The following is a 24,097-nucleotide window of genomic DNA, read 5'->3' on the forward strand; positions in this document are numbered from 1 at the left end:
GGGAAAGCGAGCTCCCTCCAAGAGATGTCTCCACTCTGAGAAAGCCAACTTCATGGCTAGCAACTCCCTGTCCCCGATGGAATAATTCCTCTCTGCCGGTGTGAAGGTCTTGGAGAAGAAGAAGCAAGGATGCTTCCGACTTTGAGCATCCTTTTGGAAAAGGACTGCTCCAGCACCAACGGATGAGACATCCACCTCCATGATAAATGGCTTATCTACATCGGGGTGATGTAGAATGGGAGCGCTAGCGAAGTGTGACTTAATTGAGAGAAAGGCCTTGGAGACATCCTCCGACCACAACTTGGGATTTGCTCCCTTCTTGGTGAGGGCAACCAAGGGAGTTACCAAAGTTGAGAAGTGTGGAATGAACTGGCGATAGTAATTAATGAACCCCATAAAGCTCTGCACCGCTTTAAGTGAATGAGGTTCCTGCCAGTCCATCACAGCCTGTAGCTTGGCAGGATCCATAGCCAAACCCTGGGCAGAGATGATATATCCAAGGAAAGGCAAGGACTCCTGCTCAAACACACACTTCTCCAACTTGACGTAGAGGGAGTTTGCCCGTAAGAGGTCGAAGACTTTGCGAACATCTCTCCGATGGGAGTCAATATCTGGAGAGTAGATGAGAATATCATCCAGATAGACTACGACCGAGGTGGTGAGCATATCCCGGAAGATGTCGTTCACAAAGTCTTGGAAAACGGCTGGGGCATTACAGAGCCCGAAGGGCATCACCAGATATTCATAGTGCCCATCCCTGGTGTTAAAAGCTATCTTCCATTCACGGATACGAATCAGGTTGTAAGCACCCCGCAGATCTAGTTTAGTAAATACCCTTGCTCCCCGTAGCCTATCAAAGAGCTCAGATATCAGGGGTAGTGGGTACTTGTTCTTAACGGTGATGGCATTAAGACCCCTGAAGTCTATGCATGGACGTAATTCTCCACTCTTCTTCTGCACGAAGAAGAACCCAGCCCCTGCAGGTGACACTGACTTCCTAATGAATCCTCTTGTCAGATTCTCTTGAATGTACTGAGACATTGCCTCCGTCTCCGGGAGAGATAACGGATAGACTCGACCCCGGGGAGGCTCAGCACCAGGCAAGAGGTCAATAGGACAGTCATAGGGGCGGTGAGGCAGAAGGGTCTCCGCAGCCCTTTTGGAGAACACGTCCGCATAGGACAAATAGTGCTTGGGGAGAGAGGAAAGATCTGCTGGTACCTCTGTTGTAGCAACCTGAACGCACTCCCTCTGACATCTACCCTCACAGGATTTACTCCATCCCAGAATTCTCCCTGAGGACCACTCTATATGAGGAAAATGATAGCGTAGCCATGGTATCCCCAACAGGACCTCATCAATTCCCTCAGGAAGGACTAATAGAGAGATAATCTCCTGATGTGATGGAGACACAGAAAGAGTGAAAGGAATGGTTTGGTGTGTAATCTGTAAGGGTAGTGTCGACCCATTTACCACTCGAACGGTTACTGGTTTGGCGAGCATCACCAGGGGTATTGCATGTTGCTGGGCGAAAGCGGATGACATAAAATTACCCTCCGCCCCAGAGTCCACGCATAGCTCTACCATAAGAGTGGATGGGCCTATGGTAATTGTCCCCTTGAAGGACAATTTAGAGGCAAACGTTTCCGTGTCTAGTGTACCTCCTCCAACTGCCACTAGACGCTGACGTTTCCCCGACCGCTGAGGACACTTGGAGGCAAGATGTCCTGACTGCCGGCAAACATGACAGACCTTAAGTGCATGAGCGGACCGGGGCTTGGATCCCGCTCGTGACACCTCTATGGCCTCATGTGACTCAGGCGCCTGGACTGGAGATTCCATAGGTCTGGCAAATGTGGGAGCCAGCCGAAACCTCTGTCTACACTGGGCTCGCTCCAACCTTCGCTCGTGAAAACGAATGTCTATGTGAGTTGATACAGCTATGAGCTCCTCCAGTGTGGCAGGAATCTCCCTAGTGGCCAAAGCGTCCTTCACATGGTCAGCCAGCCCCCTCCAAAATACAGGGATGAGGGCTTTATCTGGCCACTCCAACTCAGACGCTAATGTCCGGAAGTGGACGGCAAAATGACTGACCATGGTCGAACCCTGAGTCAATGCCAGCAGTTGGAGCGCCGTATCATGGGTGCAGTACTTTCTCAGATACAGGATGGACATGAGAGAGTCATTGGGTATGCCAGCAGGTTCCTGCGAGACAGCAAAAGAAACCTCCACAAATACAGCTCCTTCCGGTTCAAGCTCTTTGCCCTGGTGTGGGCCATGACAGAAAAGTTTGCGGGCTTCCTGACAGGGACTAAGATTCAAGTTCAAACAGACAATAATCCCCTGGCCCCCCATGAGAATGCTAAATTGGGGGCCTTAGAACAATGGTGGGTGGCTCGCCTAGCCACGTTTGACTTTACCATCCGTTATCACTCTGCTACCGAAAACGCAAATGCTGACGGGCTGTCAAGAGTGACTGTGGAGACTCCAGTGGGGGATCTCGATGAAAAACTCAAAGCGGTGGAAACCCCAGACTTTCGTAACTTTAAGCCCCCAGTCAAGTAGGGAGGCCTGCGCACTACCCCAGTCCCTGGGGAGAACCAATGAGGAATGGTGACAAGCTCAGGATGAAGACGAAGGGCTGAGACAGATGAAATGGTGGGTAACTCAGAAGCGGAAGCCTGGCAAACAAGAGAAGGATGATCTGGATGCTGAAATGAAGAGTGTCTTACACCAGTGGGATAGACTGGAAGTGCGAGAATCAGTGCAATATCGTAAGAGACAAAAGATATGGAAGTAAGGTGGCAGGTGGTCATCCCAGGAAGAATGGCTCAAGAAGTAGCTGAAGAAGCCCATGAATTTGGAGCACACTTTGGACGCCCCCGGTTTGAGTCTGTGGTGAAAGAGGTTTGCAGGCAATGTCGAGTATGCAACCTCATTAAGAGTACTAAACACAGGGCACCCATCCAGACCATACAAACTAAGGAGCAGCTAGAGGTCTTGATGATCGAATATCTCCTCATGGGACACTCGGCCCAGGGGCTACAGTACTGCTTGGTGATGACCGATCATTTCGGCGGCACGAGCCATCTGTCAAGACTTCACCAGGGTGTATGGGTGCCCAAAGCGCATCCACTTCAACCAAGGTGCATGTTTCCAAGGCAAGGTGATGGAAGAACTGTATCGTAAGTATGGCATCGAGCGGTCCCGGACCACTCCTTACCATCCTCAAGGCAATGGAGCAAGTGAACACTTCAACCGAACCCTACTTCAAATGCTAAGGACGTTGGAGGAGGATAAGAAGGCATGTTGGCCAAACTACCTGCCAGAGTTGGTCTGGACCTAGAGCAATCGTGTCCACTCCACCACTGCTTACACCCCCTATCTACTGGTGTTTGGAAGAGGGGGACAAGAGATCATTGAGTTGAATTTGGAATAGCCTGAGCAGCTGATGCAGCGAACTGTCACTTAATGGGTGAAAGCATCGGCAACGATTACAAATGACACGGCTGTTGGTGGGTCAGCAGGTGCAGGAAAAAGAGCATACGGGCTGTAAACCGACTCAAGAGATACTGCTCCAACCCGGAGACCGAATGTTAGTCAGGGAGAAATGCCCCAAGGGAAAACTAAGTGAGAGATGGGAAGTACAGCCTTACAGAGTAATCTAGCGAGTGCATGCTGATGGCACGGTCTACAAGGTGCAGATTGAGAGTGGGGCATCCGCCCCTAGAGTACTTCACTGAAATATGCTGCAACCCCGCCAGTCTGAGGTCTGTTCCGAGTCATTGCCGCCTGAAGGCGCTACTCCTCTTCCTGAATCTGTCATGCCTGATGGTGAAATCGATGATGAGTGGTGGACCATCCCTGACACAGTAGGGGGTCCTCAGCCGTACAGAGACGGTAATCCCATGGATGCACCAATACTGCCACGCGACGATGAGACTCGACAAGAGCCCACTATGACACCTACAGCAAGTGTTCCTCTGGAAGATAGTCAAGCCTTGCCTGACAGCCAAGAGCTCCGGAGATCTCAGAGGTCTACTGCAGGGGTCCCACCAGTCCGATACGTAGAACAGTGTACTCTGTCTGTTTTTCCAACTATGTTTCCTCCTCTATAGGTGCTGTTTCCGCATTGCACATTCCTTCATTACACTGTGTCCTTGATGTTGTGATGGCCGAGGACGACCATCATTAAGTAGGGAGGCATGTAGGGGGTGGTGCTGTTATGGACAGTAAGGAACATGCTGCCACTTTAAGAGACAGCACCCCCTTGTCTGGTGTGATGGAACATTCTGCTTCACCCCTGCAATAGACTGTGTGAATGAACTGCACTGTGCTGAGAGGAGGGGTGGACCCTGGACAGTGTGTGTGAGCTGAAGCTACTGCAGAGCCAGAGAACTTTGTGCTTGTAGCTGCAAAAAAGGACCCACAGCCTGGGATGGAGTGGACTCGTGAAATTGGACAGGCGTAGCAAGGGTGGCTGTCCTGTGCTAGTTTGAGAAGCCACGAAGATACCGAGAAAGTGATTTACAGTAATCAGAAGCAAGGAGAAGACCACGTTTCACTGAGCTGGACTGTTGGGGGCCCCACAGGACTGGATCTGAGTCCCCAATGTCACTGTGAGTTTGTTCCTGCCTTGTGCACATGTCAGGACCTAGTGTAGGCTTCAACAGACAGAACACGGCAGCCATGTGGCCTGCTTAGTAAAGGCCAGGGAGGCTATATGTAGAGTAGCATCATTCTTTGTTTATTGTTTGCATTTGCTTGTGTGACGTATATTGATTCTGTAATAGTTGGAGCACCGTGCTATTTGACAGCCCAGCTAAAGAATACAACACTTGTAAATTATCTTTTGCTATTGCATACCCCTGTTTGCACCTTCCTCATCCACTTCATTCCTTGCCTTCCAATAAACTTACCCTTTGTTGTTTGCACCTCATCTTGTGTATGTAGTCTCACTGCACCTTGGTGATTCCCCAGCCATCGTTTCATACACACACGTATTGAGAATGATACTAGCGTGCCCGCATGTGCCTCTGAGACCCTTTGATATGTTCAGCTCATGTCATATCCAGTCGGACAGGACCTTACTCACGGACCAATCCGGAGCTGCCACATCACCAGAGCAGCTGACGACTGACCACCAATGAGATGTCGCCACATCGACGGTAGGGTGAACTCTGGACTTAGTCTCCAGAGCATTCGCCTGTCGCTGCCTACTGTTGGTTACCATAGGCTTGGCTGAAAAGCCAACAGTGACCAAACGAACAGCACAAGCCTGAGCAAGATGGTGGGACTGACATCTATGCTCAGCAGCTCTTGCAACGGCTAAAGCTGAATGGGAGACTGCAGATGCAGGCAAGGCTTGGGATCTACCCTGTGCAGCAGGAAAATCCCAGTGCCTAATACCTTCTCGCCTGGTCCTTTTTCTTCACTATTTGGTTAAATAATTTTTGACTATTTTGACTTTCTTGTTATTATTACTGCTATCTATCTTTTTGAAATTTTAGATTCCGTAGCCATTAAGACATTAGTATTTTAACCCCTTAACCCCCAAGGGTGATTTGCATGTTAATGACCGGGCCAATTTTTACAATTCTGACCACTGTCCCTTTATGAGGTTATAACTCTGGAACGCTTCAACGTATAACACTGATTCTGACATTTTTTCTAGTGACATATTGTACTTTATGATAGTGTTAAAATTTATTTGATATTACCTGCGTTTATTTGTGAAAAAAATGGAAATTTGGCAAACATTTAGAAAATTTTGTAATTTTCCAACTTTGAATTTTTATGCCCTTAAATCACAGAGATATGTCACAAAAAATACTTAATAAGTAACTTAATAAGTAACATTTCCCACATGTCTACTTTACATCAGCACAATTTTGAAACAAATTTTTTTTTTTGTTAGGGAGTTAAAAGGGTTAAAAGTTGACCAGCAATTTCTCATTTTTACAACACCATTTTTGTTAGGGACCACATCACATTTGAAGTCACTTTGATGGGTCTATATGATAGAAAATACCCACGTGTGACACCATTCTAAAAACTGCACTTCTCAAGGTGCTCAAAACCACATTCAAGAAGTTTATTAACCCTTCAGGTGTTTCACAGGAATTTTTGGAATGTTTAAATAAAAAAAAATGAACATTTAACTTTTTTTCTCAAAAAATTTAATTCAGCTCCAATTTGTTTTATTTTACCAAGGGTAACAAGAGAAATTGGACCCCAAAAGTTGTTGTAAAATTTGTCCTGAGTATGCTGATACCCCATATGTGGGGGTAAACCTCTGTTTGGGCGCATGGCAGAGCTCGGAAGGGAAGGAGCGCCGTTCGACTTTTCAATGCAAAATTGACTGGAATTGAGATGGGACGCCATGTCGCGTTTGGAGAGCCCCTGATGTGCCTAAACATTGAAATGCCCACTAGTGACACCATTTTGGAAAGTTGAACCCCTAAGGAACTTATCTAGATGTGTGGTGAGAACTTTGACCCACCAAGTGCTTCACAGAAGTTTATAATGTAGAGCAGTAAAAATAAAAAATCATATTTTTTCACAAAAATGAACTTTTTGCCCCCAATTTTTTTATTTTCCCAAGGGTAACAGAAGAAACTGCACCTCAAGAGTTGTTGTGAAATTTGTCCTGAGTATGCTGATACCCCATATGTGGGGGTAAACTACTGTTTGGTCGCATGGCAGAGCTCGGAAGGGAAGGAGCGCCATTTGACTTTTCAATGCAAAATTGACTGGAATTGAGATGGGACGCCATGTTGCGTTTGGAGAGCCCCTGATGTGCCTAAACATTGAAATCCCCCACAAGTGACACCATTTTGGAAAGTAGACCCCCTAAGGAACTTATCAAGATGTGTGGTGAGCACTTTGACCCACCAAGTGCTTCACAGAAGTTTATAATGTAGAGCCATAAAAATAAAAAATCATATTTTTTCACAAAAATGATCTTTTCGCCCCCAATTTTATATTTTCCCAAGGGTAACAGAAGAAATTAGGCCACAAAAGTTGTTGTAAAATTTGTCCTGAGTACGCTGATACCCCATATGTGGGGGTAATCCACTGTTTGGGCGCATGGCAGAGCTCGGAACGGAAGGAGCGCTGTTTGACTTTTCAATGCAAGATTGACTGGAATTGAGATGGGACGCCATGTCGCGTTTGGAGAGCCCCTGATGTGCCTAAACATTGAAACCCCCAACAAGTGACACCATATTGGAAAGTAGACCCCCTAAGAAACTTATCTAGTTGTGTGGTGAGCACTTTGACCCACCAAGTGCTTCACAGAAGTTTATAATGTAGAGCCGTAAAAATAAAAAATCATATTTTTTCACAAAAATGATCTTTTCGCCCACAGTTTTTTATTTTCCCAACGGTAACAGAAGAAATTGGGCCCTAAAAGTTGTTGGGAAATTTGTCCTGAGTACGGTGATACCCCATATGTGGGGGTAAACCACTGTTTGGGCGCATGGCAGATCTCAGAAGGGAAGGAGCGCCATTTCACTTTTCAATGCAAAATTGACTGGAATTGAGATGGGACATCATGTCACGTTTGGAGAGCCCCTGATGTGCCTAAACATTGAAACCCCCAACAAGTGACACCATTTTGGAAAGAAGACCCCCTTAGGAACTTATCTAGATGTGTTCTGAAAACTTTGAACCTCCAAGTGTTTCACTACAGTTTATAACGCAGAGCCGTGAAAATAAAAATTATTTTCTTTTCCACAAAAATTATTTTGTAACCCCCGTTTTTGTGTCTTCCCAAAGATAACAGGAGAAATTGTCTCCAAAAATTGTTGTCCAATTTGTCCTGAGTACGCTGATATCCCATATGGGGGGGGAACCACCGTTTGGGTGCATGGCAGAGCTCGGAAGGGAAGGAGCGCTGTTTGGAATGCAGACTTAGATGGATTGGTCTGCAGGAGTCACGTTGGATTTGCAGAGCCCCTGATGTACCTAAACAGTAGAAACCTCCATCAATTGACCCCATATTGGAAACTAGACCCCCTGAGGAACTTATCTAGATGTGTTGTGAGAACTTTGCACCCCCAAGTGTTTCACTACAGTTTAGAACGCAGAGTCGTGAAAATAAAAAATCCTTTTTTTTCCACAAAAATTATTTTTTGGCCCCCAGTTTTGCATTTTCCCAAGAGTAACAGGAGAAATTGGACCCCAAAAGTTGTTGTCCAATTTGTCCTGAGTACGCTGATACCCCAAAGGTGGGGGAGAACCACCGTTTGGGCACATAGCAGAGCTCGGAAGGGAAGGAGCGCCATTTGGAATGCAGACTTAGATGGATTGGTCTGCAGGCGTCACATTGGATTTGCAGAGCCCCTGATGTACCTAAACAGTAGAAACCCCCACAAATGACCCCATATTGTAAGCTAGACCCCCCCAAGGAACTTATCTAGATGTGTTGTGAGGACTTTGAACCCCCAAGTGTTTCCCTACAGTTTATAACACACAGAGCCGTGAAATTAAAAAATCTTTTTTTTTTCCACATAAATTATTTTTTAACCCCCAGTTTTGTATTTTACCAAAGATAACAGGAGCAATTGGACCCCAAACGTTGTTGTCCAATTTGTCCTGAGTACGCTTATACCCGATATGTTTGGGTAAACCCCTGTTTGGGCACACGGGAGAGCTCGGAAGGGAAGGAGCACTGTTTTACTTTTTCAACGCAGAACTGGCTGGAATTGAGATCGGATGCCATGTCACGTTTGGAGAGCCCCTGATGTGCCTACACAGTGGAAACCCCCGAATTCTAACTGAAACCCTAACCTAAACACACCCCTAATCCTAATCCCAACCCTAACCATAACCCTAACCGCACTCCTAACCCTAATCCCAACCCTAATCCCAACCGTAAATGTAATCCAAACCCTAACTTTAGCCCCAACCCTAACCCTAACTTTAGCCCCAACCCTAACCCTAACCCCCAACCCTAACCCTAAGCCCCAACACTAACCCTAACTTTAGACCCAACCCTAACTCTAACCCGAACCCTAACCCCAACCCTAGCCCCAACCCTAACTGTAGCCCTAACCCTAACTTTAGCCCCAACCAGAACCCTAACTTTAGCCCCAACCCTAACCCTAACTTTAGCCCCAACCCTAACCCTAAGCCCCAACCCTAACCCTAACTTTAGCCCCAACCCTAACTGTAGCCCTAATCCTAACTTTAGCCCCAACCCTAACTCTAACTTTAGCCCCAACCCTAACCCTAGCTTTAGCCCCAACCCTAACCCTAACTTTAGCCCCAACCCTAACCCTAACCCTAATGGGAAAATGGAAATAAATACATTTTTTAAAATTTTATTATTTTTCCCTAACCAAGGGGGTGATGAAGCGGGGTTTGATTTACTTTTATAGCGGGTTTTTTAGCCGATTTTTATGATTGGCAGCCGTCACACACTAAAAGACGCTTTATATTGCAAAAAAATTGTTTTTGCGTCTCCACATTTTGAGAGCTATAATTTTTCCATATTTTGGTCCATATAATCATGTGAGGTCTTGTCTTTTGCGGGAAGAGTTGATGTTTTTAATGGTACCATTTTCGGGCACATGACATTTTTTGATCGCTTTTTATTCCGATTTGTGTGAGGTAGAATGAACAAAAAAACAGCTATTCATGAATTTCTTTTGGAGGGGCGCTTATACCGTTCCACGTTTGGTAAAATTGATAAGGCAGTTTTATTCTACGGGTCAGAGCGATTACAGCGATGCCTCATTTATATCATTTTTTTATGTTTTGGCGCTTTTATGCGATAAAAACTATTTTATATAAAAAATAATTATTTTTGCATCGCTTTATTCTTAGGACTATAACTTTTTTATTTTTTCACTGATGATACTGTATGTCAGCTCATTTTTGGGGGGACAAGATGATGTTTTCAGCAGTACCATGTTTATTTATATCCATCTTTTTGATCGCGTGTTATTCCAATTTTTGTTTGGAGGTATGATAATAAAGCATCGTTTTTTACCTCGGGTTTTTTTTTTTACGGTGTTCACTGAAGGGGTTAACTAGTAGGGCAGTTTTATAGGTCGGGTCATTACGGTTGCGGCGATACTAAATATGTGTACTTTTATTGTTTTTTTTTATTTAGATAAAGAAATGTATTTATTGGAAGAATTTTTTTTTCTTTATTTAGGAATTTTTTTATTTTTTTTTACACGTGTAAATATTTGTTTTGTTTACTTTTTTGCATTGCCCCCGGGGGGGCATCACATTATATTGACAGATCGCTGATCTTACACTTTGCAGTGCACTGTGTCAGATCAGCGATCTGACAGGCACTGCAGGGATGCTTGCCGGCTCCTGCTCTGAGCAGGCTCTTGCAAGTCACCTCCCTGCAGGTCCCTGAAGGCCCCCCATGGCCATTTTGGATCCAGGCCTATAGGGAGGAGGAGGTAGGAGACCCTCGAGCAACGCAATCCCATCGCGTTGCTCCGAGGGTCTCAGGGAAGCACGCAGGGAGCCCCAAAACTGCACGATGCTTCCCTGTGTTGCCAGAATGATCGCAGTGTGCCGGGGGTTAATGTGCCAGGAGCAGTCCGTGACCGCTCCTGGCACATAGTGCCAGATGCCAGCTGTAATAATCAGCTGACACCCGGCGGTGATCGGCCGTTCTCCCCCTGTGAGCGCGGCCGATCGCCTATGACGTACTATCCCGTCACTGGGAATTAAGTCCCAGGTTACCTCAACGGGATAGTACATCATATGGGATAAAGGGGTTAATTGCCTTTATTTAAATATATGGGCAATTTTTAAATACACCATTTTTTATCGTTTTGAATCGCATACTGTATATTTTATTTTTTTCAACGATAAATTGTCTAACTTGACACTCTTGTCACTCTTGCTGGTTTTGTTTCACCTTATTCTCTTTTTTAACAATCCTGTGTCACTTTACCACGGTTCACTTTTTGTTTTTTTACTCTATAAACTTCTGACAACATGTCTACGATATCCGAAGCAATTATTTTTTTTTCTGACAAAGAATAATGGTCAAAATGAAAAAAAACCCAGTGCTTTCAGACCTCAAATAATGCAAAGAAAACAAGTTCCTAATCATTTAGAAACAACAATACTAATGTTTCAACTCAGGAAGAGTTCAGAAATTAATATTTTGTGGAATAACCATGATTTTTAATCACAGCTTTCATGCGTCTTGGCATGCTTTCCACCAGCCTTTCACGCTGCTTCTGGTGCAGAAATGTAAGCAATTCTTCTTTGTTTCCTGGCTTGTGACTATCCATCATCCTCTTGATTACATTACAGAGGTTTTCAATGGGGTTCAGGTCTGGAGATTGGGCTGCCCATGACAGGGTTTTGATGTGGTGGTCTCTTAATTTATGTCAGAGCTGTACCTGTGCTAAGATCTGTTTAATATCAGTTTGCTACAGTTGGAAAATCCTTGCTTGTTTTATAATCCAATTTTTTAAATTTCACAATAAAGATTGAATATTTTAATTTTATCATATGTGCCTTCTTATCCCAATACTACTATATATACTCGAGTATAAGTCGACCTGAGTATAAGCTGGGGCACCTAATTTTGCCAACTGGGAAAACATATTGACTCAAATATAAGCTGGGTATGCATTGCTCTCCCCACCCCCCACCTTCAATTCATTATTTCCTGTCCCCTGACCCCCACCCTCAATTCATCATTTGCTGCCCCTCACCCCAGTTCATCATTATTTGCACTCCCCCACCTCAATACATCATCCTTCACTGTCCCGCACCTTCAGTGTTAGGGCTAGCGGAACGCACCGAGTAAATAGAGATGTTTTTATTGATATTGGTGCGTTCGCAGCCCGGGGTCTACCGTGCAGGAGTACGTGCTGCTAGCAAACGGCGGCACTATATGGCGGTATGGACTAACTCAGTTAATTCACCGAGTAGGTGTGAAAGCAAAGCACTGTGCCCTGTTAGACTTCACAGAGGCACAGGCTAACTGCCCAAACAGAGAGCAGTCAGTGGTCACGCATGCACACAAAACTCCTCGCCGGAGGTGCCAGCATTCTAGGGGCTTATTTCAGCCAGGTCCCTGAATACATACAAACACAAACTCCTCGCCGGAGGTGCCAGCATTCTAGGGGCTTATTTCAGCCGGGTCCCTGAACACACTCTCACGTGACCACACTGGCGCAAAGCACATAACAAAGAACAATACTAGCACATGGCCGTGCGACCATGCAAGCCTTAAATAGTTGCAGCACGTACAGGACCTTCCTAGAAGGACCAATGAGAGGCTGCCACAGAGTGTGAGCACCTACAGGACCTTCCTGAAGGACCAATGGCTTTAGCTGCAGTATCTGATCATGTGACCCTCGATCTCCACTGAGAGATCTTACTCTGGGCATGCTCAGAACGAGAATAGCAGGACTTAGTCTCAGAAGCGTCTGCTTGCCGCTGTCCAGCACTGACTTCAATGGCAGAAGCAGGAAAGGCAGTAGTAACTCTTTGTACAGAGTTAGACTGAGCGAGACGCTGGGACCGACGTCTCCGCTGAGCAGGCTCCACTGTGGCAGGAGAAGAATGGGAGACCGCAGTGGAGATGGCCCAAGATTCCCCCTGTGCAGAGGTGGGAACTCGTCCCCTAACATTCAGTTCATCACTATTTGCTCCCAGCAATCCCATTTAATTCATGTTATTTAAAAAAAGAAAGGTTTTTCATACTTACCTCTCATACATCCCCTGTAGGCACAGCTCTACTTCTCATTTCCTGGCAAAGGCAAGTTGCGAGTGTACATAAAAGGCGGAGGCAGCTCGAGCTGCGCAGCCATTCAGTTTTGACAGCCTTGGCGTTCTGGAGAAAGCTCCCTGAGCCAAGACGTGTGCCAAGCAGTTCACTTTATTATATTGGGGCCCAGTGAGCAGAAGCAAAAGAGGGGGACCTGGACTGGGTCTGGGCCTCCCCTCTGTACTTCCACTCACGGGGCCCCATAGAGGAGTAAAGGCATTAATGCCCTGATGGTGGCCCTGCATTGTATGGTAATATGAATGATGTCAATATGATTCATGGAAGAACAGAAGGAAAAAACAAAACCGCAAAAAAAGGAAAATTGTCCTCTGTCTGAAGGGGTTACATTTCAAAAGCAAAACATACAAATTATTACATTTCCATCATCATTGTAATATGGAACAAATAGTAAGGTCAACTAGGAGGCAAATCAAATTGCAGAGATGATCCATAGAGGTTATGAACATCTGGGATTGACTTGAGATATAGTACGCTGCTCTCAATATGACCACTGCTGGGTAGGTTTCAAAAGCAACAGATTCCAGCATAGTTGCATGCTTCTTGTTTGGTCTGACATTAAAGGGATTTATTATATACAGATGCAAAACAAAGGATTTTGGAGAGTCAAAGGTTTATGTAATAACCCTCATTACACAATATAATAGGAGCCAAAAAATATCCCATGTTTATGTCACCTTGTCACTTCGAGGACTGATCACGTATGGTCGTCAAAAGCTAAGTAACAGACCCATTGTATATGTAAGAACTATATACAGTTTACTCTATGTCTTGATGTAGCTGAAAGCTTATACGGTATATTCAAATGCCTCATGTGAATTTACCACCATTGGACATTCCATCTGATCTTACCACTTAAAGGGAATTTGTCATCGGAAAATCAGCTTTTTGTGTTAAATGTACAATACTGTGCAAAAATTTTAGGAAGGTGTAGAAAAAATGCTGTAAAGTAAGAATGCTTTCAAAAATAGACATGTCAATAGTTCATCTTTATAACCTAACAAGATGCGACATGCACCAACAGTCAGATACTTATCCATCGCGCAATACTATCAGGTAGGCATCTAATTGGCTCCTAATTTATTCTGCAGCAGGAGAACGAACCCAAACATACAGCCAATGTCATTAAGAACTATCTTCAGCTTAACCCCTTTCTGACATTGGACGTACTATCCCGTCGAGGTGACCTGGGCCCGAATGACCATCGACGGGATAGTACATCATATGCAATCAGCCGCGCTCACGGGGGGAGCGCGGCTGATCGCGGCTGGGTGTCAGCTGACATCCGGCACTATGTGCCAGGAGCGGTCATGGACTGCTCCCGGCACATTAACCCCCAGAACACTGCGACCAAACATGATTGCAGAATTCCGGTGGCATAGGGAAGCATCGCGCCGGGAGGGGGTCCCTGCGTGCTTCCCTGAGACCCTCAGAACAACATGATGTGATGGCGTTGTTCTGAGCATCTCCTCCTGTCTCCTCTCTGCAGGCCCCCAGATCCAAGATGGCCACAGGGTCCTTCCGGGTCCTGCAGGGAGGCAGCTTGTCAGTGAATGCTGAGAGCAGGCTCCGGCAAGCCTCCTGCACTGCCTGTAAGATTGCTGATCTGACACAGTGCTGTGCAAAGTGGAATAACACACGATCAAAAACACGGATATAAATAAACTTGGTACCGCTGAAAACATCATCTTGTCCCGTTAAAAACGAGCCACCATACAGCATCATTAGTGAGAAAATAAAAAAGTTATAGCCCTCAGAATAAAGCAATGCAAAAATAATTATTTTTTATATAAAATGGCTTTTATTGCATAGAAGCGCCAAAACATAAAAACATGATATAAATGAGGTATCGCTGTAATCATACTAACCCGAAGAATAAAACTGCTTTATCAATTTTACCAAATGCGGAATGGTATAAACGTCCCCCCAAAAAGAAATTCATGAATTGCTGGTGCCCGAAAATGGTACCAATAAAAACGTGTTCACTGGAACTCCTAAATGTGATTCAGGTTTAAGCTGCAGTTAGCTACCAGGTACCACTCCTAGACAGTCCCCAGTACCACAGCTGTTGATCCCAGGGGTCATGTTTGCTAGATGGGAACATGGGTGCAGAGTCAAAGACAGGAAGGATTTGGAAACTGACAGACAGTACGGACAACGTGGACTTCGAGAATAGGCTCTCGTTCAGACATCCAGGTGTTGGGAAACAGTTCACGTACCACCGACGAGGCCACATGGTTCCTGAATCCACCATGCCACGGGGCCGGCCTTGCTTAGGAGGGGTGTAGCTAAGCGGCTACCTGGTGTACACTGGAGCTCCTGATGGTGATTCAGGCTTAAGCTGCAGGTAGCCGCCAGGTACCACTCCTAGGCAGTCCCCAGTACCACAGCTGTTGATCCCAGGGGTCAGGTTTGCTGGATGGGAACATGAGAGTCACAGACAGGAAGGGTTCGGAGACTGGCAGACATTACGGACAATGTGGACTTCGGGGATAGGTTCTTGTTCAGACACATAGGTGTCGGGAAACAGTTCAGGTACCATCGACGAGGCCACAGGATTCAGGTACTGCCGGAGCGGCTTCAGGGTAACGTATAAACTACATAAGACTACAGGAACAGTACAAAACTGGAAAATAACTATATTAAACGAAGGTCAGGTGACCTGGCAACATAAAATGCACACACCAACTACCACTAAAATAACAATAGGGGTTGCTCTGGAACCTCCCTATTGGCACCTTTCTTTTATACAAGATGTCTCCAATCTGTTGGCTCGAGACATTTGCAAGTGAGCGCGCTGCCCCTTCAAGAGCTTGGGAGAGTGCGCATACACTTGGCGCTCCACCGGAAGGCATTGTAGTGTGCACAGAAAGTGGGACAAGGAGGAGCGCAAGGACGAGTGTGTCGGCGTCCCTGTATGGAGAGCGCAGGGAAACCATGCAGGGTCTGCAATGGCTGTTACAGTACGTCCCTTTACGCCCCCTTCTCTTCAAGCCTGCGAGGAATCTCTGCAGAAAATATGGAGCCAGATTCTTCGTCCTGAACTTCCACAACCTGTCATCAGAACCACGTTCTCTCCAGTCCACTGGAAGAAAGGTTACATTTCCCATCTTCTTCTTGATCAGGGTGCTTCTCACCAACTGGACTTCCTCAGAGAGGAATGGAGCAGGTTTGGAAACAGGACCTTTGAATTGCTAAGTCTCTCTTAGCCTGGAAAGACTAGCTATCTCATTGGGAGAAACAAAGATGGACTGGAATTCCTCCTTCATATCGGTAGATAGTAAAGACTCAGAAGATGCCTCCATCTTGAGTCCTTCTCTGAGGCAATTTGAAATTGGTCTCACTGTGGATAAATCCTTGAGGCGGGGAGGTTCCTGGAGAAGAAGTTGGCAACACTGGTGGCTGAACTGGACTTCAACGAACTTCCCGTCTAAAATGGGCTCATAAGTTCTCAGCCATGGAAGACCAAAGAAGAGTGGATGAAATATATCAGATAGCAAATAGAAGGCCTTCTTCTCCATATGTAAGGTCCATGAAAAAGAAAACACACACGTCCGCACTGATGATATATGAAAGCCCCCCGGCAGAGCCTTTTAGCTCGCAACCCAGCAGCTTTATAAAGGTTGGCAACGGCTATGCAACTCCTCCACACCTGTACTGTGGGGTGCGACTTCCAAGAAATGTGCACAAAATCCAATGAAAAAACAATAGAAAAAATGGAAGCGCACTTACCCTGGTGGGATACAAATCACTTTATTTGGACATTCTGAAAAGCAGACAGCAGGGAGGAATGTGGTCAGCTACGGACAACGGCCGTTTCGTGCCTGGTTGCACTTCAAAGGGTCCTGTGTATCCCACCAGGATAAGTGCGCTTCCATTTTTTCTATTGTTTTTTCTCCATATGTAATGCTCCTATCTGGAACTCTACTTGTTCGTTGATGACTTTTACGACTTCGGTATTTCCTTTCCTTTGATTGATAATATTCTGGGCAGATTCTGGAGACGTTGGATGGGAATCTGATACCGGTCCACCATGGCCTGTAAGAAATTTCCTGTCAAACCAGAGTCCAGATAAGCTGATTCAGTGGATAGTATAGGTTCACAGGATACGTATAAGTCAGGTGTGAAGAATCTCCATTCACACCCAGGGAAGCTTTACCTACAAGCCCTAGGTTTAGGAGCTTTTTAACCTCTCAGAACAGCAATGAATAAAGTGGTCTGCACTACTGCAGCCAAAGCACAATCCCTTGGCAGGACCACATCTGGCTGCTGCTCTGCCAGCCTAACAAGATCAACCTGCAAGAGTTCAGAGTAGATAGCATGTTTGAATATAGTTTAGCCCTTATAGAATGTTGCTGTGCTCTCTTTTTGCATATTGTACACTAAAGAGCAGAGCAGGGCTGTGTGTTATTACATGCCTCATAGGAAAAAGCCTGTTTTGATATTTTTCTGACATATTCCCGGCATGACAACTCCTGATTGCGATTGTTGAACGTCATGCAGGGGAAAAAGTAAACAAAATGCCCCCTGAGATTAATTTGTATTGAAGCCCCCTTGGTCTTATTGGAAATTAGAACCTAAACTTTACATGTTAATAAATAAATGAGAAAATACTTTATTCGACATGCAGACACTATTCCATGGTTTAGCCAGTTTAACATGTCGTCTTTAAAGGGAATCTGTCACCAAATTTTTCGCATATAAGCTGCGGCCACCGCCATTAGGGGCTTATCTACAGCATTCTATAATGCTGTAGATAAGCCCCTGATGTTTCCTGAAAGATAAGAAAAACAAGTTAGACTATACTCACCAAAGGTCTGTCCGGTGCGGTCCGGGTCCGATGGGCATCACATGTCCGGGTCCGGCGTCTCCCATCTTCATGCGATGACGTCCTCTTCCTTGCTTCTGTCGTGGCTCTGGCGCAGGCGTAATTCTCTGCCCTGTTGAGGGCAGATCGAAGTACTGCAGTGCACAGGTGCCGGGAGAGGCCTATCGCCTGCGCACTGCAGTACTTTACTCTGCCCTCAACAGGGCTAATCAGTACGCCTGCGCAGGAGCAGCAACAGAAGCAAGGAAGAGGATGTCAGATGAGGTGGCAGATTCTCTTTAATTGACATTAAAAACATTTCCATTACAGATTTACCGTTCCAAGATATTTCTTTCATTACGTTATTTATCTTAGGATATTTTGCAATTTTGACATTATCATACTTCAACAGCTTATGAATTTGATTTCAGATTTGCCTATCTAATTCAATGCAATCTAATCTAATGTAATTTATTGAATTATCTATCTGTTCCATTCCAACCAATATCCTATATCTTCTCTATTAGAGAAAATAGTATTACTTCACAGGTTGAAGTTATTAATCTTTTCAGTTTATGGTTTCCTCATGTTGGAAAGGGTTATATCTGCGCCCGCATTATAAGGAATTTCGGCTATGGGCACTACGGCTGTTTACTTTATATAAGAAATGTCTTGTAGAATAGGTATTTCTATGATTAGCCGGGGCTTCTCTAGAGATTTCTGTAATTACACTGGCTGGTCAGTAGACAAATTGAAACTGGCATAAAGATTTTGTTTTCTTTCATTTTTGTTGTAGTTCCCGTGGTTGTTCTCATGAGCGATTTGATGTAAAAATAAAAAAAAAATTCTGTTTATGGATTTGTTATAAACATGCAACATCAAATATTACATAGCTCTTTAGGATGTTGCCAGTGAAGGATAACTACTAGGAGCGTATGTAACATGTCGCGAGGCGGTAATCGTGGGCGAGGTATTAGTCTGTTGCTCCCCGGTACGTTAAATGAAGGTAGAGGTCCTGGCTGGGTGTGTGGACTTCTTCTGTGAGGGCGCTTCGCCCATGCAGGCACCCCGGCACATTACATGAAGGTAGGGGTCCTGGCTGGATGTGTGGACTTCTGCTGTGAGGGTGCTGAGCCCATGCAGGCACCCCGGCACATTACATGAAGGTAGGGGTCCTGGCTGGGTGTGTGGACTTCTGCTGTGAGGGTGCTGAGCCCATGCAGGCACCCCGGCACATTACATGAAGGTAGGGGTCCTGCTGGATGGGTGGACTTCTGCTGTGAGGGTGCTGAGCCCATGCAGGCACCCCGGCACATTACATGAAGGTAGGGGTCCTGCTGGATGGGTGGACTTCTGCTGTGAGGGTGCTGAGCCCATGCAGGCACCCCGGCACATTACATGAAGGTAGGGGTCCTGCTGGATGGGTGGACTTCTGCTGTGAGGGTGCTGAGCCCATGCAGGCACCCCGGCACATTACATGAAGGTAGGGGTCCTGGCTGGATGTGTGGACTTCTGCTGTGAGGGTGCTGAGCCCATGCAGGCACCCCGGCACATTACATGAAGGTAGGGGTCCTGGCTGGATGTGTGGACTTCTGCTGTGAGGGTGCTGATCCCATGCAGGCCACATGTAACCAATGTTGCTGGCTAGCCAGGATTGAGTGCTGAACTGTTCAATGAGGGAGACCACCAGTGAAAAATAAACTTTTTACTGAAAGGGAACATGGTAGGGAGTATATACAAGAGTTAGCTGGTACACACTATTATGATCGTTTCCTTTACAACTCAAAGCATTTCTTTCCTTCTTTTCTCTATTGTTCTCTATCTTCACTTTTCCTCTCTCTCTATAGCTCCTCTTTAGTTGTTGTTGCTCACTACTTCACCACCATCCAGCCTGACACTACAGTCCTGCTTAGCAAGGGTCATTTACTCGTCCTGCAGTTCTGCATCTGGTTTCCCCTTTGGGTGCCAATATGACTGGTAATGCTGATGCTCTGGAACTCCTGTTGGGACACTTTACTCGTTTCACATACTCAGTTCTGTTTGGACCTGTTAACTTCATGAGTTATAAGGCCTGAGCCTTTCTGCCAGGCATCCTGGCACAGGACCCGTCTCTGGTAGTTCACTCTGTCTCTAAGGGTACCGTCACACAGTGCCATTTTGATCGCTACGACGGTACGATCCGTGACGTTCCAGCGATATCCATACGATATCGCAGTGTCTGACACGCAGCAGCGATCAGGGATCCTGCTGAGAATCGTACGTCGTAGCAGATCGTATGGAACTTTCTTTCGTCGCTTGATCACCCGCTGACATCGCTGGATCGTTGTGTGTGACAGCGATCCAGCGATGTGTTCGCTTGTAACCAGGGTAAACATCGGGTAACTAAGCGCAGGGCCGCGCTTAGTAACCCGATGTTTACCGTGGTTACCAGCGTAAACGTAAAAAAAACAAACCGTACATACTCACATTCCGGTGTCTGTCCTCCGGCGTCTCAGCTTCTCTGCACTGTGAGCGCTGGCCAGCCAGAAAGCGAGCACAGCGGTGACGTCTGACGTCACCGCTCTGCTTTCCGGCTATGGTGCTTACACAGTGGAGAGAAGCAGAACGCCGGGGGACAGACACCGGAATGTGAGTATGTACTGTTTGTTTTTTTTTACGTTTACGCTGGTAACCAGGGTAAACATCGGGTTACTAAGCGCGGCCCTGCGCTTAGTAACCCGATGTTTACCCTGGTTACCCAGGGACTTCAGCATCGCTCCAGCGCCGTGATTGCAACGTGTGACCGCAGTCTACGACGCTGGAGCGATAATCATACGATCGCTGCGACGTCACGGATCGTGCCGTCGTAGCGATCAAAATGGTACTGTGTGACGGTACCCTTAGTCACTTCTACTCCAGATGTCACTGCTCCGGATATCGCTATCTCTTCCTTTCAGCCTCCTCTCAGCTCAGAGACACCGCAGAATGAGGCACTGCATACATTGTATCTATGATCCTCCTTCTACGCACTCCAGAACCTATCTGCCTCACTACCAGCAAATTGTCATTTTCCGTTCAACTTACCCCTCCCACTTTGAGCTAGTCCCAAACATTAGCTCTAACTGTCCCTCCCATCAAATTACACATTGTCAATATCACTAACATCTTTGTCGCCTATCACAATTCACATTACATCACACACTATGCTTGCTTCTACAAGGGGGAACATGGGCAATATGTCCATCTCCTTACACATACATAAAAATGCGGGATCTAATAATAAAGGTCTAGACTGTGCACTACTCCCAATGGGCCTCCAGCTGCAATTTAAACACCCATTGGTTATGTGTAATTGTAGGGGCTGTATGGGTGTGACAGAGGGTGCCTCCCCCTGTCGAACCACTTAGATGCTATGGTCGTTATTTACTACAGTATCTATAGTCATGTCAATTTAGACAAAAAAATCCCATAACCTAAAACAAATTCCAACAAAAGTTCTGCAAACGTTTTTGTCTACCATTTGTAGTGATCATCAGAAAAAAAGTCTACCAAAATTTGCCAACCGGAAGTATGTTGTTTTAAAAATGGCCGTTGAAAACCGCCAAAATTGGCAAATTCATCTAATTCTTTTTACTTTCTTATTTTATTAGACCAATCATTTTATGGTGTTAACTGTATGTTTTTTGCCCATGATCGATATGTCACCAGGTGACAAAACCTACATTCTATCAACATTAGAATTCATCAGTAACTTAGCCAGCAGATATCATGTCCCTCATATAATAACTTTTGATCCACCACTGTACTGGAAAGCTAGTGAAATCATCAAACCTGCCCAACAGCATTCCAGTTTGAAAAAAAAAATCATATTTGTGCTTGATAGTTTCCAAATTTTTATTAATTTGCTTGGTGCCATAGCTACATTAATGGATGGGACTGTTCCTTCAGGAAATGAGCAAATTGCTAAACAATAACCCTAAGGTCTGCAGAATGTTTCAAAATGGGTTGCATGTCATCTGTCAAACAAATCAGTTTTGGGCTGGTCTAGGTTGTGATCTTGTGATTGAACAAAGACTTATGAGGTCACTTAAAACCTCAGGTGAATTAACTCATGGAAGAAAGATGACGGAAGATCAGAGAACGTTGTGGACTTGTCAGCCACCATAATGCCAGACTACAATCTTGATATGCAGGACATTGATGGAATCACTTATACCACAAGTGAACAAAACAAAGATTCCACTCTCTCAGGAATTGAAGAGATACACTAAGCATTTCAAAAATGTATGCATAGGTGTCACCATGTTCACCTTTCTCAGCTGACCCCTCACTGAGAAATTTCATCAGTGGTATTGTGGCAAAAGAGGACGTCAATGTGCACGAGTACAAGTCAGTGGGAAGGACAAAATGTATTTGTATTCACTTTTAAGAGGACCGACAAAGTAAAAGACCCTGAGTAGTCATCAGATGCACAGGGCAAAAGCATTGATCCGGGCTTACTGTTTCAGGGATTTCTTGTAGTCTCTAAGACAGGACAACTAGATCTAGAGGAGGTGATGAGGTACGAGCTTAGTACATACCCACCATCACTGTGAGGACTTGCATATTCTGAGAAAGGCCGATAAAACACAATTAGTGGATATCGACGTGTTAGAAGCCCCCATAGTCTAGTAATTTAGACCACTTTCAAAATGTTTTGTCATAAGAAACCTCATCGGTCCCAGTTCATCATGGTATTGCCACCAGTTTTTTTTGTCTTTAATTCATCTCAATTAGTGACAATGATTACTAACAAATTCATCAAACGATTTTTACGCCTGTTTTATCTATTGTTGATCATTTTGTTTTCTGATTTTTTACATCTGTATGTCTTTACTAGATGTTTTAGACTGATTCATCACATGTGACTTCTTGAAAAGTCACAAAATTTGAAACCAGGGTTGCGTTTTTTGCGGCATCAAGCAAAAGCATGAACTAAAAGTTACAAAAAAAGATTGCAGGCAGAAAAAAAAGAAAATGTTGAACTTTACACAAAAGTCAAGAATCGAGATCACCAATTTGCTAAATTTGTAGCAAAAAAAATATTACAAAAAGTGCAAAAACCACAAGTTAAAACCAGCTGTGACCAGCCAATTTAGCAGGTAAGTTTTTATTTTATTTTTTTAATTTTTAGTTCCCAATAATGTTTTTATAGGTGACGGATTCTGATTGATAAAATTTGAAGTATAATGTAACTGTCCTACGCCTCTGTACCACACACGGTCACCTTAGACGACACGTTCCCACTTTCTACATGTTTTACATTACTCCATGATTTTACACTTTTCTTTCTGAGTATTGGGAGGATGTGTGCACGAAGGTGACTGCCGAGGAAGCGGCCAAGTATGTGAGTGCTGACACAATGAGGCCTGACATGGCCATTTCACGTGTCCTTCATTTATAATCCGCTGTTTGACTTTTAGACCTTATCTGAAGATCCCGGTTACTGTTTACATCTGTTTCAATTTAATGTTCAGCCTGAAATTCTCTGGACGCTTTCCTATAAACAAGTCGTCTTCCTGGCTGGCCCGGAATCAGACAATATTGACTAGGCTTGTAGAAAACATGACCAATGGGGAATCCATTAAATACTGCACTGCTGATGGTTAAAATGTAGAATTCTAAAAAAAAATTGCTACGAGAGACGCTAAAACCAATCCATTACTATGCTTCCATCATATAATGGGGGTTTTGCTAGTAGCAGAGAGTGTTTTACTAAATATCTTCATAAATAGGAAGGCTGGTTGCACCTGGATGCAGTACAGCCGCATCTTAATGGAAACCTGTCATATTTAAAGGAGTTGCATACGACTATTTTATTTATGTTTTTTACTATGGACCTAAAAACTGATCAGCAGGTGGTTTCTAAAAGAGGCAACTACCTGCTTGTTCTACCCGGCCACCGCTCCTGCCAGTGATTCAGCTGCTCCACATCAATTGAGCAACTCTTCTTCTTCCATTCTACTCTGCTGATGGGGCGTCACTGCTGACATCATGCTCATTGACAGCCTGCTCCCCGCAGTTAGGCAGAGGGGAGCCGGAGGTCAATTAGTATGACATTGGCAGTCAACTTAAGGGAAGAGAAGTCCTACTCTGTCGTCGGGACATTAGCATAAGCCCCTGAATTGCCAGCAGGAGCAGGACGTGGCTACTCTGAAGCAGTAGAGATTGGCGCCTTGCATAACAGACAGGTGCATGCATAGAAGAAATTAAATAGTCCTGGATAATCCCTTTAACAAGGTACATGATGCACATTATTTAGGAATTTCAGCATTGCACTTTATCTCCTGTATATATCACATGAATTGCAAATATAGTAATTAATTTATTAATTGTTTATTAGTAATTAATTCATTCATTGTGGTTTTGTTTCTAAGTGTTTTTTTTATTTTGGGTTATAAAATAAAAGGTTATTATTTTAAATGAGGGGTATTACTACAATAGGTGCAGGGGTTGTCATCGCACATCCAGGCCTTGGAGCCTAAGGGGCC

This window comes from Ranitomeya variabilis, chromosome 2, assembly GCF_051348905.1.
Source record: "Ranitomeya variabilis isolate aRanVar5 chromosome 2, aRanVar5.hap1, whole genome shotgun sequence".
NCBI classification, from domain to species: domain Eukaryota; kingdom Metazoa; phylum Chordata; class Amphibia; order Anura; family Dendrobatidae; genus Ranitomeya; species Ranitomeya variabilis.